We start from the raw sequence: 17,897 nt of genomic DNA on the forward strand, positions 1-17,897 counted from the left end.
GCATGCAGGAGGACACCAAGGAGCAACAAAGAGCAAGTCAAGCAGGGCCTTGAGAGACTGAGTCATGTACAGCAGTTAGTGAGCTGATGTCTGCCCAGACCATTTGCACTTCCTGGTCCCCTGACCTCACCTTCCTTGTTTGAAACCAGGTGACTGCTCTCCTTTCCCTCCCAACCCACCCTTAGCTCCCTTTTCCACTATTACAGGAAAGTAAAGTTTAATTTTGCAAGAAAAATTGAACCAAAGAGGTGTCAAAATTGTGGACACCAAGTAAAACAGACGCCTGGGGGGATTAAGCTAAGATTTCTATATGAGATTGTGGGAACATCAGCCCCCTTCCTTAGCAACCAGGCACATTACCACTCCCCACCCCACCACTGAAGCATTGAGGTTTGAGAGTGAATGCTCTTCTTTGAAGAAATTGAGTGGCCCTAAAGAAAAGACCTCCACATATTGCATTTGGGAGTCCCCCATGGAAAAGGACATCTCTCCCCAAAGGAATCCTCTAGTAAATCCATCTGTCATTACTCTCTGCCCCTTGATGGACACATAACTCTTTCCAATCAGTTTGTCTGGTGTCTCTCTTTTAAATAGGAAAAGACAAACAAGAGGAACTGTCTCTAACTTGAATGAGAAAGACCACACAAAAATACAACAAAATAAAAGGGAACATCAAGAAAATAGAAATAAAACAGGGAACAGAAGAAAACTTCAAAATATTATGTTTAACATTCCCTTGGAGACAAAATAAGATATAGTATCTCTAAAGCAAGAACAAAACCCTGTAACAGAATAAGAGAAGATGAAAAAGAGAGAAGAAAAATTTCTCAGAAGTGAAAAATATTTGCAGTGCAGCAGACACTCTTGCTTGCTTATCCAAAAGATGTCCTTCCCAACCGCAACTTTTCTGTCTTCCATGACAGAGGCTGCTCATGGCAACTCACTTTCTCAGCCTCTCTTTCACTTAAGAAATGGGCATTTGACACAGTAAAGGGAAGCCTGTTGCAAGTCTTCCCAGAGGGAATGGTTTACTTCCCTAATGAGGAAATCTCTCTCTTTTTTTAGTTAAGACTTATTTTGTCATAAAGATTGTGGCAGTCTTCTTGGGCCCACCAGAAGACAAGTATTAGGACTCAGCTAATTACTGAGGAGGCAGAGAGGAAAGAGAGATAGAGTCTGGGACTACAATGGCCCTGTGGAGTCCAGGAACTAACTCGGAGCTATAGGGCAATAAGAAGACATGAATATATGGCAAGTGGGCCATAAGGGAAAGTCTAAATTTAGGTGGAGGAGACAGTCTTGTCAGGAAATAGGAGATGACATTATTGGGGGTTCTATGAGCACAAAATTGCCATAGCCTGGTAATTCAACAAATAGTTATGTTCTATGGGTCAGGCCCTGTTCTAGGTGCTAGGGATCCAAGAGTGAACAAAACAAATTCCTTGCCGTCTTGGAGTTTACATTCTAGATAAAACAGGCAGGAAATAAAAAATGAGAAAAAAATAAGAAAATATGAAATGTGTCAAATGGTGAAAAATACTATAGAGAAAAATAAAGCTGGGTGGGAGAGAGAGGGTAGGTCTAAAGGGGTGGTGGGAAGAGTGGTCAGAGAAGATGGTCTGTAACAAGGGGGTCATTTGAAGCAGAGACTTGGATGAAAAAAGGGAGTAAATCGTATGGATAGGGGAAGTAAATTCCAGCAGAGGAGGCAGCAAGTGCAACAACCCTTAGGTGAGATTATGCTTTGTTTGGCACATTTGGAGAAAAGCAGAGGATAAGAAGAAGAATAAGTAAGAGGAGATTAATAAGAGATGAATTCAGAAGTAATGAGAAGTAAGATCATGTAACATCTGGCAGGCTATTTTAGGGACTTCTCCTTTGACTCTTAATAAATCGGAAGACTTTGTTGGGTTTTGAGTAGAGTGACATGATCTTGCTTATGTTTTAAAGAAGTCTGTTGTGTTGAGAATAGAAGGAAGGGGGGTAAAGGTTGAAGCAGAGAGATGTTTGGAAGGCCCCTGCAGTAATCGCAGTGAGAAATAATAATAGCTTGACCCAGAATGGTTACAGAGGAGGTGGTGAGTATTTAGATTCTATACATATTTTAGAGTTAAGCCAAAACCATCAACCAGATTTGCTGAGGGATTTGACATTGTTTTTCAAGAATGACTCCAAGGTTTGGGGCCTGAGCAACAGTATGAACTGAGTTGCCATTGACTCAAATGAGGAAGAATGTGAAAAGAGGAGATTTGGAAGGGGAAACCAAGACTTCGGTTTTGAACTTTTTTTTTTCCCTTTGAACATCCAAGATGAGCAGGCCATGGGATATACCAGTTTGGAGCTTAGGGAAGAGGTTGCAGATAAAGATATTAACTTGAAGGTGGTCAATGTGTAGAAGGGATTTAAAGCAATTATAAAGGAATAGGTCACCCAGGGAGTCGGGATAGATGGGGAAGAGATCCAAGGACTGAACCCTGGGACATCCCAATATTTAGAAATGAGGAGGACAAGAAGAAACTAGACCAAGGAATCTGAGGAACAGCAGTCAGGGAATCATGTCCTTCTAGAATCCAAGTGAAGGGGAAGCCGATTAATCACCAAAGGCAGTTGATAGATCACATAAGAAGATTGAAAACTGACCACCAAATTTAGCAAGATGGAACTCGTTAGTGGCTCGACAAGGTGTCTTTAGGAACAAAGAGAGAAGGACAGGTTTGGCAAATGATGATCTATCAGCAATAGCAGCTAACCTGGACAACCGATAGGAAGTGGAGGGGACACTGAAAATGAGTCCTTGTCTAGGAGGTGTGTGGAATTCTGACATTGCCTATGGGGTATGATAGCCCAACGTGGGAAAGGATCTTTAAAAGGAAAACAAGAGGCTCTGATTTTACCACCTAAGTTATGCTCTTTGCAACTCTTATTTATTTGGAACCATTGTAAAGGAAGCCAGATGACCAATTTCCCTGTCTAAATGTTAGGAGTCTTTGAAAAGGCAAGCATCATAAAAAGGAATATGGAAGTTATAAGCACAAACTTTCAAATAAGGATGTATCTGGTACAAATCCCAGTATCATATACTAATTTTTGGTACCAAGTTACTGGACCTTTTTGAATCTTAGTGTTATCGTCTGTAAAATGAAGCTAATCATGCCTATCTCATGAGAAGATTTTATGAGTACTAAATCAGATAACATATGGAAGATTCAGTACAGAATCATGCAAACAGATAATCAATAAATAACAACTATGGTGTTGATCTTGATGAGGAGGATGATGATGATTTGTATTACATCTTAGTTAGACCTCAGACAAGAGGCTGCTTGCTTTGATGTGGAAAAGATGAAGCATTTGTTGATATGAAAGTAATTAGAAAAGGGTTTGGCTATGCCTGCAGTTTTAACAAAATTCTTTGAGAGGCATTTACTATGGCCTAGACCTTGTAAGAAGCAGAGCAGGGCACAAGGCCATATTTTCTTGATGTATTCCAAAATAAATTTCACTGACTTCTCTTAAACTCTACTCTTTAAACTAGATCATAGCATGCATAAGGTTAAGATAATACCACACCCCTGGGATGTTGAGGGCAGAAAAGAGAACACCTTGCTGTCTAAGAATGTTGCCAGGCCAAGAAGTACATCTTTGTGAGGCTCTAAGTGGCCGTAAGCTCACCTTCATCCTATGTTTTTCTTCTCACTCATGTATTTTTACTTCAGAACACTATGTACATGTGGGTGTTGGTTTTATTCTCCCTGGTTCACAAAATAGAAAGCAGATAGCAAATGCCTAAGAAATATTTTTGTGAAAGTACATGATGACTTTCTTTTTATTTTTGTAGTAATCCAAACCAAACTGGAATATTTCTAGTAGAAATAGTCACATTCCTCACACTTGAATAAAATATTTGGAAATTTAGCAAAGGGATTCTATGTCCTAAAACAATGTTTACTTGTAGCTATTATTAACTTCATTTTCTTATTTAAATATGTAATTTTGAGCCCCGGTGCAATGATTTATTTTTTCTAGCTGACCTGACTATGAAACTTTATGGCATTGAAGCACTTTAGCCAAGAGATTCATAGGGCGGTGTTAGTTTTGTATTCGGTTTTGTATTACAGTTCACGGGCATTCAACATAAAAAAAAAAAAAAATCAACAAAATGGACCTTCCCAGAAGTCAAGTACAGATAGTGCGCAACTTAGGATTTTTTGACTTTGTAGATGATGTGAAAGCAATATGTATTCAGTAGAAGCTATACCTTGAACTTTAAATTTGGATCTTTTACCAGGGCTAGTGACATACGGTCCAATCCTCTCTCACGAGGCTGGGTGCGAGCGAGACCCAGCCCATGGTCAGCCCCCCTCGATCACAAGGGTAAACAACCGAGACATTTACAACCATCCTACACTCATACAACCACTCTGTTTTTCACTTTCAATACAGTATTCCATAAATTACATGAGATGTTCAACACTTTCTTATAAAATAGTCTCTGTGTTAGGTAATTGTGCCCAAACATCGGCTGATGTAATTGATCTGAGTACATTTAAGGTAGGCCAGGCTAAGCTATGGTGTTCGGTAGAGTAGGTGTATTCAACGCATTTTTGACTTAACAATATTTTCAATTTTTCAGTGGGTTCATCAGCACATGAGGGACTGACTCCCTCCCCAGAGGGAAAAGAAAATTTCATTAGTTTCTAAATTAAAAAATCCTAACGCTATTTAAAAATAACCGTGGAAATCCTATTTCTTCACATGTGACTCAAAGAAAGATTTGTTTGTGCATCTTGAATGTACAGCTGCTTTGTGTGTTTCATGACTTTCACTTATATGAGTTCTAGTCCCTATATTAGAGGTAAATAGATTCTAAAAATTGCTTTAGAACCATTGCCCGAGTTGCCCTTACCCTTCTTAACCTCTGACTCTCACTGAATGAAAACACATTCTAATAGGGGCATTGAAAACCATTTAGGCTAATTTGAAAGGGACATTTCTGGCAGAAATGCCAACTTCTGAACACCCAGATTAGGTACAGTAAGCCTAATTTGATTCTGATCTCTCTTATTGTGAAGATCACAGTAGAATTTTACTTAACAAGTTTCTGGGCATAAAGAATTGTCAGTTTGGGCCTGCCATAGATTAAGATATCTTGAGTCAGAGAACAAGCATGTGAATGATAACATCCAACAGAGAACTTTACTATAATTAAAAACTACATAATTAGTCATCTCATAAACCTAACATATACACATGAAGTTACTTAAAGTGTCAAGTAAAAGGAACAAAAAGATTGCTTGACATTACACCCCTCTCTTAGCTAACCTAATTTTGAATCAAGAGGAGGAAGCCAATTACAGGGTTATCTCTCAACATAAAGTTACTCTACTAGATGACTCTGCCTTGGAAACTGGGCAGCGCTAGAAAAGTTAGTGTTTTCTCCCTAAAGTGGCTGAAATTTCAATGGCAAATGGTATTAGGACCTCTAGATGCTGTACTTGAAATTCTTTATACTTGATTTACTGAAAAGATTTTATTATACTGTATTGTCATAGGTGATTTCAAAAACTGAAAATGGCATTTTCTCTGTTAATAATCACCTGTAGTTTTTAACTTAGTAAAAAGAAACCTTTGGTAGATTTTGAATAGAAAGGGATGTGTTGTGATGTATGGTTTAAAAGGATCACTCAGGGTGCCTGGGTGGCTCAGTTGGTTAAGCAACTGCCTTCAGCTCAGGTCATGATCCCAGGGTCCTGGGATCGAGTCCCGCATCGGGCTCCCTGCTCTGCGGGGAGCCTGCTTCTCCCACTCCCCCTGCTTGTGTTCCCTCTCTCGCTGTGTCTCTCTCTGTCAAATAAATAAATAAAATCTTTAAAAAAAAAAAAAAAGGATCACTCAGGATTCTGTTTAGAATAGAGTGAAGGGGCAAGAGAGCCCTGTTAAGAGGTCATAGTTAAGAGATCACCACAGTAACCCGGGTAGGAAGTGACAGAGCCATGTGGTAACATCGGAGGTGATGAGAAGGATCAGATTCTGGATACATTTTAATGTAGAGCCAGAAGGATTGGATTGTGAAGCGAATGGGAACGAGGTACGTCAAGACTGATAAGATGTGAGACTTAGGCACCAATTAGAAGAAAATATTTGCAAAACATATCTGATAAAGGTCTTGTACCTGGACATATAGAGAATTATTCTAACTCATTAATAAGAGGACACATAACCCAATTTTTACAAGTAGGCAAAAGATTTCAATAGGCAGTGCACCAAAGAGATACTTGAATGGCAAATGAGAGCATAGGAAGATTCCCAGCATCATGGGTCATCAGGGAAATGCAAATGAAAACTACAGTGAGTTCCTACTTCACACCCACTAGGACGCCTATCATCAAAACGCCAGACAGTAACAAGTGTTGGAGAAGATGCTGAGAATTGGAACCCTCTTACACTGCTGGGGTGGGGGAGGTAAAATGATATCACCACTTTGAAAAACTCTAGCAGTTTCTTATAAAGTTAAATATGGTTGACCATTGAACAATGCAAGGGTTAGGGACACTGACCTCCCTCCAAGTCAAAAACTCACATATAACTTTTGAACAAGAGAAGGCATCATCAAACTGGGGTACTTTCACAAATAGAACATACTACTCAGCAACGAAAAGGGTTGAACACCATGCAAAGAATGGTACATGCAACAACAGGGGCACCTTTTGAAGGCGTTATGTTAAGTAAGAGATCCAGACTCAAAAAGCTACATACTGAATGATTCCATGTAAAATGAAATTCTAGAAAAAAACAAAACTATCAGAACACAAAGCAGAACAATGTTTGCCAGAGCCTGTGGACAGAGGCGAGGGATACAAAGGGCCACAGGGGAGGTTTTTCGGGTGACAGACATATTCTATATCATGATCATAGTGATGGAGACATGACTGTGGACATTTGTCAAAACTCATTGAATTATACGCTCAAAATTGGTATATGTAAATTAAACCTCAAAAGAGCTGATTTTTTTTTAAGTAGTGCTAAATATGGTTAGCACATGTTAATCGTTTGGGATTCGAGAAATAAACGCACAGGTGTACATTGTCTAAGCACTCTTGAAACATAGACTTCCCTCTCTAGCCATCTGTCACCTCAGCTGTAAATTGGAGACCATATTTCCTGATGAAGTGACTTTTTAAATCTGAAAAGTCAGGTATAAGAACTGTTTTTGTAAATTGTGTTGAGTTTTAATTGCCTCAAGTTCAGTTTTTATTTATTGGAATCCAGTGGTGATTCATTTTGTAAAGTATCCTTTTGTGGTAAAGTAAGTGGGCATGAATTATTTTGTAGACTGGTATTTTTGAAGACTAGATTTGAATAAAACTGGATGGATCTATAATTATATAATCCTGAGGCGGAGGCGAATGCTTGCTCTCATATGGACAAGCAGAAATTCTAGGTTCGTAGGTGGTTCACACTCAACTAACATTGATTACTGTATTCACTGCGATCATACACTGCATCTTCAGATACATTATCTAATCTTCCACAGCCCTTTGAAATAGGTGTCATTATCCCCAATATGCCTACAATGAGATAAAAATCTATGAGTTGCTAGATGACTTGCTCGTGGTCACCCAGCTTGTAATTGGTAAAATGGGAATTAAATCTTAAGTTTTCTGGTTTTATGCTTTTCTCTCAACCAAAGCTGCCTTCTTGCTCTAGTCCTTAAAATACATCTAAGTTGTCAGGATAATAATTGGCCTTAACTTATTGAATCCCCAGCCTCCACCATTATTCAGCATATTGGACAAATGTATGCATCTTATTAGGCTATATCTGCATAGGAACCCAGCCATGTCAGTAAGGTCTGGCCATGGACCCTGAGAAAGACCCCCCGTGCTGCTAATTTAGCTCTTCACCTAATTTCACTGAGGTGCTAAGTGCTTCATAGACTTTCAATAGGAGGCGAGATGAAACAAAGTGGCATTTTTCAATATAGAGGGTAAAATATGGAGTGAGAACATTTTGAAATCTAAAATTAATCCCAGGTGCAGCATATTAGTCTTCCACTATTAGAAGAAAGGGACATTTTTCCCCCTATACAAAGCTGACAAATTACAAAGAAATACATGCAGTATTTAAAAATTCGTCCACTTGAGTGATTTGCTGAAAGCCTGTGCATCAATGATTCTGCTAGATCCTGCAACTTTGGGGAAACATTACACAATCGTACACAATCCCTGTCCTTAAACGGACCCACAGTTTAGTAAGGGAAACAGATGTTCCCACAAATGAGTGCTGAACAGTGAGATAATGGGTAATGGATACTTTTATATAATAAAAAGGGAACCTGCACCCTAGCTACTTACTGAAAGTCCTACAATCTCTTTCTCTAATCTTAACGTATGGGGATGGTTAGATGCCCTGCTTAAGGCTGATCATCCCAGGAGGGGAGTTTATGTTTAAAATGCCTGCCTCTTTTCCTGAATACTCACCCCAGCCAGAGATGTTCTGTATTTCTCAAAGGATCTGGAATCCAAGGGACTATTTAGAAGGGGGATTAACTCCAAATGTTCATCCCTTGCCTCCACACCCCACCTGAGTTACCAAGGTCAGAGTGGAACTAGGTCTAGATCCAGTGAGGTACCCAGTAACACATGGACAGCTCCAGCATTCAAGCTCTTTCTAGCCCCTTCAAGCCCTAGTTTGTCAGCAGTCCTCTGGGGGTGGGGGTGGGGGGGCGGTGAGGAGGACACTTTGTCGCTTGGTGGTATATTTCTTCCTGCCTGAGATTGTGAAAAAACATCAAAATGTGTAAAGAAACATTGTTCGGGCATTAGAAACACTGCCTTGAGATACCATGTGGTGGTCTTCCAGTTCTTTATTTGATGAAAGCTAGAAGGCGTGTTCAATTAAATGCAGTTCAACAAAAATGTCCTGAGGGTCTTCTGTCCCTCAGTGGTGGTGATCGAAGCGTGTGATGTATCCCTGGGCCTCAGGGGCCTTTGCTGCAGATCAAGCAGTAGTCAGTGAAACTATTCTAAAAGGCCCTATTCAACGTTCACTTTAAAGGTCTTGGACCAAATCCTAGAAAGCAGTCCTGCCCTCAAGTAAAATTTTCCCACATTTAACGTTCAAAACACTTGGTTGCTAGAAAACTCTGTAAAGAAATTTTACTGAAAATCAAACTCTTAGGGCAAAGGTTATGACATTTTGTTGCCTGAGTCCAGAATGAAATAGTCTTTTATTCCGTATCCTCTATTTCTACTGGGTTAGAATACTTCACTTGGAAATGCATTTGCCTGTAGTTTTAAAATGAAAGAGGATGGCAAGAAAAAGAAAGTAGACAATTGCTCCAAATATTTTTTGATTGTTAGACATTATATTTGAAAAAATATAACTTCCTCCGTGGTGTTGGTAGAGCTTCGCAGGATTTTCAGAACCCAAGTGAAGTGTAGTAACTCCAAAAATGATTATGTTGCTATTTTCAAAGACATTATTTTTTTTTCCCCCAAAGAATTAGCCTGGAAGGGATTGAAGTCAGATACCTTTATCGTGTGGAAATTCTTTTTTTTTTTTTTTAAGATTTTATTTATTTATTTGACAGAGAGAGAGAGCACAAGCAGGGAGAGTGGCAGGCAGAGGGAGAAGCAGGCTTCCCGCTGAGCAGGGAGCCTGATGTGGGGCTCGAACCCAGGACCCTGAGATCATGACTTGAGCCAAAGGCAGACACTTAACTGACTGAGTCACCCAGGTGCCCCTATCCTGTGGAAATTCTAACTCATACAACTCACTATCAGTCTCCCTTTCCTGGGTAATTTTCCATTTTTATACTTACCTACACTATCCCATTTTTCTTTCTTTCTTTTTCTTTTTGGAGGTGGAGGGAAGAGGAGGAGAGAGAGAGAGAGAGAATCTTAAGCAGGTTCCACACGCAGTGCAGAGCTCGATATGGGGCTCCATCTCAGAACCCTGAGATCATGACCTGAGCCAAAATCAAGAGTTAGATGCTGTTACTGACTGAGCCCCCCAGGCGCCCTACACTACTCCATTTTTCTGAAGTGTTTTCATGTGACTTTTATATTTAGGAAAGTAAGACATAAGCTGCTTTATATCCTCAATGGATATAATTATAGCGTATCCATATGCCTATATTCCATAGAATTCCATTTGAGGAAAGATAAACCAGCAGCAAGCCCAGGAGGAGTACCAAGATCTCCTGACATGTCCATTTTTCTATTCCTTTGACCCCCTGCCTTTCAGAACCAGAGCCTGTGGTGCTCAAATGGGAGCAAGCAGCTAGCAGCCCTCAAGCCAGCTTTCAAGAGAGCTAAGGAGAACCTCTTACGTGTGGGCCTTGTGGTCACAATTGCTCCCATGAAATGAGGCCTTGTAGCAATCCTACTTTTATTTCCCTGATAAATAAAAATGTTCCAGTCCACTGGCCTCTTAGCAGAAATGCCAAGGATATTAAAAAAAAAATTAGAGACAGACTTTTGTGTGCCTTCTGTGTGGTCTGTATTCTGACCATTTACCAAGGAAGATATTATTCTCCTTGTTCCACATGGTAAGACACATTCATTCATTCATTCATTCATATGAGTCATTTGTTCCAAGTTTCAGCGTAGTCCATCTTCATCTAGCAATGAGTGTGTGTGTGTGTGCACACACGTGCATGCATGCATGTACATATGTGTGTTATGTAAGTATTCAAATTTGCACACTTTTGTAATTCTTAATCTTCATATTCAGTATCTTTAGATCTCATAAGATGGGTGGCCCAGGCCTCTCTTAACTTCAGAGAGGGCTGGGCAGTCACAATGTAATCAGAAGTGTAATGAGGCGTATATACAAAGCATGGGAGCAGAGGGAAGGGAGGGGAGGCTCCCTCAGCTGGATCATGAATGTGGACTGGGGCTCTCCCTACAAACAGGAGGAGAGGGGGAGTGGGAAGCTGAGAAAGCAGCATCTACAACTGCACAGAGATAGGAGGAGGCCTGATCTGGCATGGGTGGAGGACCACGTGCATGGGCCGTGATAGGAAGATGAGCAGCAGAGATGAGCCTGGTCTACCTCTGGAGTTGACCCTGACCCTCTGGTCTGGAGGATGGGAAACAATGGGAGGATTTTAAACAGGGAAGTGATACACTCAGCTGTGATGTCATTCTGAGGGTGGTGTGGAGCATTAGAGGTGAAGAGACTAGGAATAGGGAGGTTAGTTAGGAGTCTACTGCCATAGTCCAGTCGAGGCAGAAAGAGGCTCTGAACTAGGGCAAAGACAGAGGGGAAGCAGCAGAAGGAACAGGCTTAGTTTGAGACTTTGTGGAAGTATTTTGAAGGCAGTTGGACAAATAATTGAATCTTTATGAGCCTCAGTTTCTAACCTGTGAGCTCGTTATAATAACACTTACTTTGAAAAATTATATCAGGTAAGATGAGATCACCACCTCACCACCAATGAGCCCTTCCTCTTTCTGCTTTCCATGCCAGTCATACTGGCCTCCTGGTGTTTCCTGAAATATACCTTGTATACTCACACTCAGAGCCACCCCACCCACTGCTCCCCCGGCTCAGATGCTTCTTAAATGTCACCTCATCAGAGATATTATTCTGACTGCCCTATCTAAAATAGTGTCCACCACACCCATCATTCCCCTTATCCTGCTTTATTTTTTGATAGAACTTATCACTGCAGATATATTTATGTATTTATGTATGTACATAATCCCTGTCTTTGTTCACTAAAATGTAAGGCCCGTAAGAGTAGATACTTATTTGTTCCCTAGTGTCGGCAGAACCTAGAAGAGTTTCTAGCAAATAGTGGTTGTGATATTGTGATTTATAATAAGAAATACACATTTAGTTTTCATCCACTTCCTGGCACAGAGCTCCTGAAACCCTTGGAATTTCCTGTGATGTTAGTGATAAAGGTATCTTTTATTGTTAATGAGTGACTTTTGGAAAGCACCTAAGCATGGGGGTGGTTGCCAGTGGAGCCCACCATGTGATGAAAAGGTTGGAACTTTCAGTCCCACCCAACCTCTAACCCCCATACCCTGACTTTCTAGGAGGGGAGAGGGACAAGAGATTGAATTCAATCACCAATGGCCAATGGTTTAATCAATCGGGCCTATGTAATGAAGCCTCTCAAAACATCCAAAAGGTTAGGCTTCTGAGAACTTCGAGTTGGTGCACCAGAACGCATCCATGTGTTGCCGTGCTAAGCCCCAGACTCCACAGGGACATAAGTTCCTGTGTTCAGGGACTCACCCTATGTATCTCTTCATCTGGCTGTTGATTCATATCCTTTGTAATAAACCAGTAATCAAGTGAGTAAACTGGTTTCCTTAGTGCTATGAGCCACTCTGGAAAATTAATTGAACCCAAGGTGGGGTTTGTAGGAGCCTCTCCGATCTATAAACAGATGGTTAGAGCACAAGTAAACAACCTGAACTTGCAATTGGCGTCTGAAATGCAGGGTAGTCTTGTAGGATTGAACCCTCAACCTATGGAATCTGATGCTATATCCAGGTAGACAACGTCAGAATTAAGTTGAATTGTAGGACCCCAGCAGGTGTCAGAGAATTGCTGGGTGTGGGGAAACAACCCACACCTTGGGATTGGTATCAGCGGACTACAAATATTTTGAATGAATGTAAAATATCAGATACCTGAATCCTGTCACTTTTTGTATCTATCCATCTATCTTTCTATTCATCCACCCACCCATCTCTCTGATCAAAGCAGCTATAGTAGTGGTGATAATACTACTAAGACTAATAATCATGGGCGCCTGGGTGGCTCAGTTGGTTAAGCGACTGCCTTCAGCTCAGGTCATGACCCTGGAGTCCCTGGATCGAGTCCCGCATCGGGCTCCCTGCTCGGCAGGGAGTCTGCTTTGCCCTCTGACTCTATCCCCTCTCATGTGTTCTCTCTCATTCTCTCTCTCTCAAAATAAATAAATAAAATCTTTAAAAAAAAAAAAGAAGACTAATAATCATAACTCATTGAATATTTACTACTCAGACACTATGTAAGTGATTTACATGGACTTTCTCATTTAATTCTAAAAAAAATAAATGAGGGACACCTGGGTAGCTCAGTCAGTTAAGCATCAGACTCTTGGTTTTGGCTCAGGTTGTGATCTCAGGGTCATGAAATCAAGCCCTTCATCAGGCTCCCCACTATGTGTGGAGCCTGCTTGGGATTCTCTTTCTCCCTCTCCCTTTGCCCCCCCCACCAAAAAAAACCAAAAACAGAATGAAACAAATATGAAATAGGTAATCAGTAGTGACCAATTCCTCTAGGTGATTAAATTAATAGGTAACATTGAATATGGCTGATAAAAGGAAGAGAAGAGAAGTTTATGACTCTTGGCTTCTGGCTTGAATATCTGATGGATAATATATCCTCACTGAGACACAGGAGGAAGAAACCATTCAGCAGGAAAGACAACAGGCACTTTTATGCAGACTGACTTTGAAGGGCCCATGGAACACCCCTGTGGAGAGTTCCAGTAGACTGTTCGGAATATGAACTTTGGTACTACAAAGATACCTTAGCAAGAGGCAAAAATAAAACAGGGAGTCCTTAGTATATGGATGGAAGTTGAGACTATGGAAGAGATTGCCTACAGAATGTCAATATGCGTTGAAAGTGGGGGATAAGATTTTGGATAATATCTATGTAATAAGAGGTGGGGTGAGGAAAAGGAGCCCACACTAGGAAGGGTCAGTAGTGTGGGGAAAGGACCAAGTAAGAGTGGGCTCTATAAACCATTGTTTAGTCTTCTGTGGCTACTTCTGGGATAATTAGAGGTCCCTAGAGGGCCTGATGTATTCTTAGGGTTTCCAGAAGACATGGCTCTGGGAGATGGCATAGAAGATGACCAGCGCCGTGCGCCTGATGTGTTCCAAGCCCTCCCTACAGCTGACTGGCATGCCCCCTGACATGCTCTCACAATCACTGGCATACATACCTCACAGCCTTGCAGGACCCCGTCAGTACCACTCACTATTCATGTGGAGGAACAGTTGGTTATGCAAATTTTTTAGGAAGAGATATCTCAGCAAAGATATATAATAGTGTGACTGGTTCCTCAAAAGTGGAGAATTGTCACATACTCATTTTTGTCAACTTCAGAAATGATAAAGAGAATCATAGACTTGCAAATGGAAAAAATAAACCATTCAGATGAAAGAGAATCTAAGTGGTTTAAATATGCAGCCTACTGGGGTACAGAGGCAACCTCCTTTGTTTCTATCAAATGAACTTCATCAAAAGGAGGTAACCCTATCAAATTTCAGGCATTTACAGTGTAATATATCAGAATAAAGATGAAAACTTTCAGCTTACAGTTTAGAAAGGCTAGAACAAGGCCAAGAAGAAATGAAGTCATACATTTTTCTGAGTGACCCTCTTCAAAGATGGCCCTTAAAACAGAAGGCCAGACTGTTGAAGAGAGAATGTGGAGAGAATATCAACCAGGAAAACCAGGAAAACTACCCCTGGTTCTACCAAAACCAGCCATGTGACCTTTCTTAGGTTTTAGTAGTTTCCTTTGTGAAATGAAAGAGGAGAACTTCTTCTTTTTTTTTTTTTTTTCCATAAAAACAGTAATCCCCAGTTACCATGGAGGATTACATTCTAAGCCCCCCAGTGGATGTCTAAAATCACAGAGGGTACTGAACCCTATATATACCCTATTTTTTCCTATATGGATATACCTATAGTAAAGTCTAATATAAATTTGGCAGAGTAAGAGACTAACAACAATAATAAAATAAAACAATTATAATATATGCCATAATGAAAATTATGGGAAAGTGGTCTCATTCAAAAAATCTCATTGTGCTATATTCACCCTTCTTCTTGTGATGATGTGAGATGATAAAATGTCTGCATGAGGAGATGAGGTGAGGTGACATAGGGTGACGTAGCCTAATGCTGAGCTTCAGATAGATCAGATGTAGGATCATCTGCTTCCAGACCATGGTTGACTGCAGGTAACTGAAACTGCAGAAAACAAAACTGCAGATAAGGAGGGACTACTGTATCATAGGGTGACTGTATTAAAATATGAGCTCCTTGAGAACTAGGATTGTGTCTATTAATTGCTTCCTAAAGTATGCATCTTTTAAAAAGGTTTTATTGTGGGGCACCTGGGTGGTTTTGGTGGTGAACTCTTAGTTTTGGCTCAGATCGTGTTCTCAGGGTTGTGAGATTGATCCCCGCATCAGGCTCTGCACTCAGCAAGGAGTCTGCTTGAGATTCTCTCTTCCTCTCCCTCTGCCCCTCCCACTTGTGCTCACTCTGTCTCTCTAAAATAAATAAATAAATCTTTCTAAAGAAATGTGTAATTGAAGTATAACTACATACGGAAAAGTGTTCAAATCGTAAGTGGTCAGCTTAATGAATTTTTCACCCAATGAATATGAATGCACTCATGTAATCATTACCAGCTAACAACAAATACAATGTTACCAACTGTTTGCTTTATTAGTTTTCTGCTTACAGGGAATGCTCAGCAAATAACAAGTTAGTTTATGAAGATGACCCAATCATCTTTTCTCACAACAGTCTCTATACCTTGTTATTCTATTCATAGTGGGGAATTTATGCTGAATAATCCACTCAGTCTTTTAGGGTCTTAGGAGAATAGCAGATATTTGTTGAAAGAATAAATGAATGAGTATGGAAGCAAACAATTATGGCAAAGCACCTAGATAACGAAGAAGAAAGAAATCTAACTCTAATCTTGTTAGACTACATCTTGCTTGCTTTCCTATTTCCTGTCACTGTGTCACTGTGTGGTGAGAGAAGAAAGGCCTTTAAGATCTACTGCCACTCTCTTTGGTCCAAAGTGTGAAGGAAAATGTGAACGTCAACTTCCCCTGGGGCTTCTAGAAGAATCTCCCGCAGTTTGCACGGGATCAGAATTTATGAAGACGAGATTCTACTCCCAGTTAGGATGGGACCTACTAAATCACAAGGTCTTGGACGTGGACCAGGTCTCATCTGTAAAAAGGCAGACCTGGACGATTGCTAAACTTCATTCCAGCTCTAAGATTCCAAGGACACCCACTTCTTTACAATGACTGGCTGGCGCCCATAGAGCAGATGAAAATGAACCCGGACCCCACAGTAGTGAGCCATTAGCATAGGTCCATGGTTCTAGTTGGCTGATCAAACTAACCAGGCAGAGATGAATGCCTAACTAGAATGTGAATTGTTGCCTTGCAAAAGAGCAATTTAAAGATTAAGGGGGGTGGAAAATCCCGGGCAGCCCATCCCTCTGCCATCAGCAATGCGGCACTGCTGCAAGCCATCAGCTTTGTTCTTCCTCCCACTTTGCTGAAGCAAGAGTTTTCACCGCCAAAGCAACCCCAACTGTGCAGATCTCACCTACCTAACACTCTTCTGTGGACAGATGGTACAAGGATTGCAAGGACAGTCATGGGGAAGACTCCGCGGCTTTGACCCTTGTAGACGGATACCTGTGACAAGTCACCACACCTTTACACCATCTCCGCTGCGGTGGGTGGGTATTCCTAGATGTCCAGGAAGAGAAATTCACTGTCGATGCCTAGTGATTCAGTACAAGCAGTACGACATCAAGAGCATGGGAAAATTGGAAATACTCTGTTTCAGCCTTTTAAAAAACCCATGTTAGCATGTATTAGGTTAGGCCATGGTCGTCAGTTCTCTTGCGCATGCGCGCACCCCTGCCGGTTTCCCTTACCCTTCTAATTGTTGACGTGATGTGGGCAAAGAAGCACTCAGTTTCTTTCTCACACAGTCGCAGGTTCCTTTTTTCTTACTGACTGATGTTACCCTGCTCGGCCATTCAGGAAACGAGAGTCTGATAACTGAAGGATTTTAATTGTGGCCTTAGGATCAACTACACATAAATAAAGAAACCGAGATACAATTGTCTACTAAATTATGTTATGGTGTCTGAGGCATATGATTCAGAAGCAGGTTCCAAGCCTAGACACATGTCTGATGCTAAAATATGATTTCCGGGTTATAACTACTTTGTAATCTGATAGTTTGAGGTTCGACTTTCAGACCAAAGATTTCAAATTCTAATTTCAAACACTGATCAGTGACAGGGGACCCTGAAAGAGTCTCCTTTCTTAAGGCCAGACACAGGAAGCAGGGTTTTTCCTTTTTAAATACAGTCTTCCTGCATAGATCTTATTTATATAAAATGTCTATCTGGAGTCTTTGTAAACAGTATTCACCCAAGTTATTTGTTTTTTAATTCTGGAAATAAACATGCACAAAACTTAGCAACTAGAATCCAAACTCACTGGGTTTGCAAGTAATGTTATCTAGATACACTGATTGGGAGAAACAATTGATTTTTTTTTAAATCCAATGAATGGATTTGATGAGAATATTTAAAAGACTAAGGAGCTGTGTATACCAAAGAGCATATTTTTTTTCACCCAATTTCTCTTTCACAAATTGGTTAGCACATTCTTCTCTACCCCCACTCAAGATTCTGGAAGAGTCTGAGGTATTGTCCTTCTGTTAATTGGCCAGAATAACAGGGCAACTTCTCTAGAGCTGCAGAAGTTAATGGGAAAAATTCAGTTGCAAAAATACCAAGTTACATAAGGTTATGTAAAAAGTCAGCTACAGAGCCAAGGCTTCAGAGTTTCTGGCTTTTTGGTTTCTGCTCCTCTTTGAGCCTTGGCGTGACATGGTGTGTGAACTACCAGCGTTTGAAGGGTCTTTGGACCAATACCCCTGCCGTGTTGTTTCTCACATCTCCTCAATACTGGCCTAGGTGTTCACAGGAATTTATATTTGGAAAGAAACTCTAAAGAGGCAAATATTGAAGTTCTCTCAGTTTAACAATATGAGAAATGATATAAAATAAATGGTGTGGTTTTCATAAGGGA

General features: G+C 40.6%; 1 protein-coding gene and 1 long non-coding RNA gene across 4 annotated transcripts in view; one reads left to right on the forward strand and one right to left on the reverse strand.

Moving 5' to 3' along the window:
- Positions 1-17,897, reverse strand: part of LOC123844163 (uncharacterized) — an 87,992-nt gene that overhangs the window by 69,404 nt on the left and 691 nt on the right. For both annotated transcript variants that reach the window (XR_008506040.2, XR_006790714.3), the window contains exon 2: positions 16,394-16,535. This is a non-coding gene — a long non-coding RNA (uncharacterized LOC123844163). The remainder of the gene's footprint in view (positions 1-16,393; positions 16,536-17,897) is intronic.
- Positions 1-17,897, forward strand: part of PRTFDC1 (phosphoribosyl transferase domain containing 1) — a 92,784-nt gene that overhangs the window by 32,023 nt on the left and 42,864 nt on the right. The gene's annotated exons all lie outside the window — the stretch shown is intronic.

This window comes from Mirounga angustirostris, unplaced genomic scaffold (assembly GCF_029215605.1).
Source record: "Mirounga angustirostris isolate CCGP_5_RB_7025 unplaced genomic scaffold, mMirAng1.0.hap1 SCAF_5, whole genome shotgun sequence".
Taxonomy (NCBI): domain Eukaryota; kingdom Metazoa; phylum Chordata; class Mammalia; order Carnivora; family Phocidae; genus Mirounga; species Mirounga angustirostris.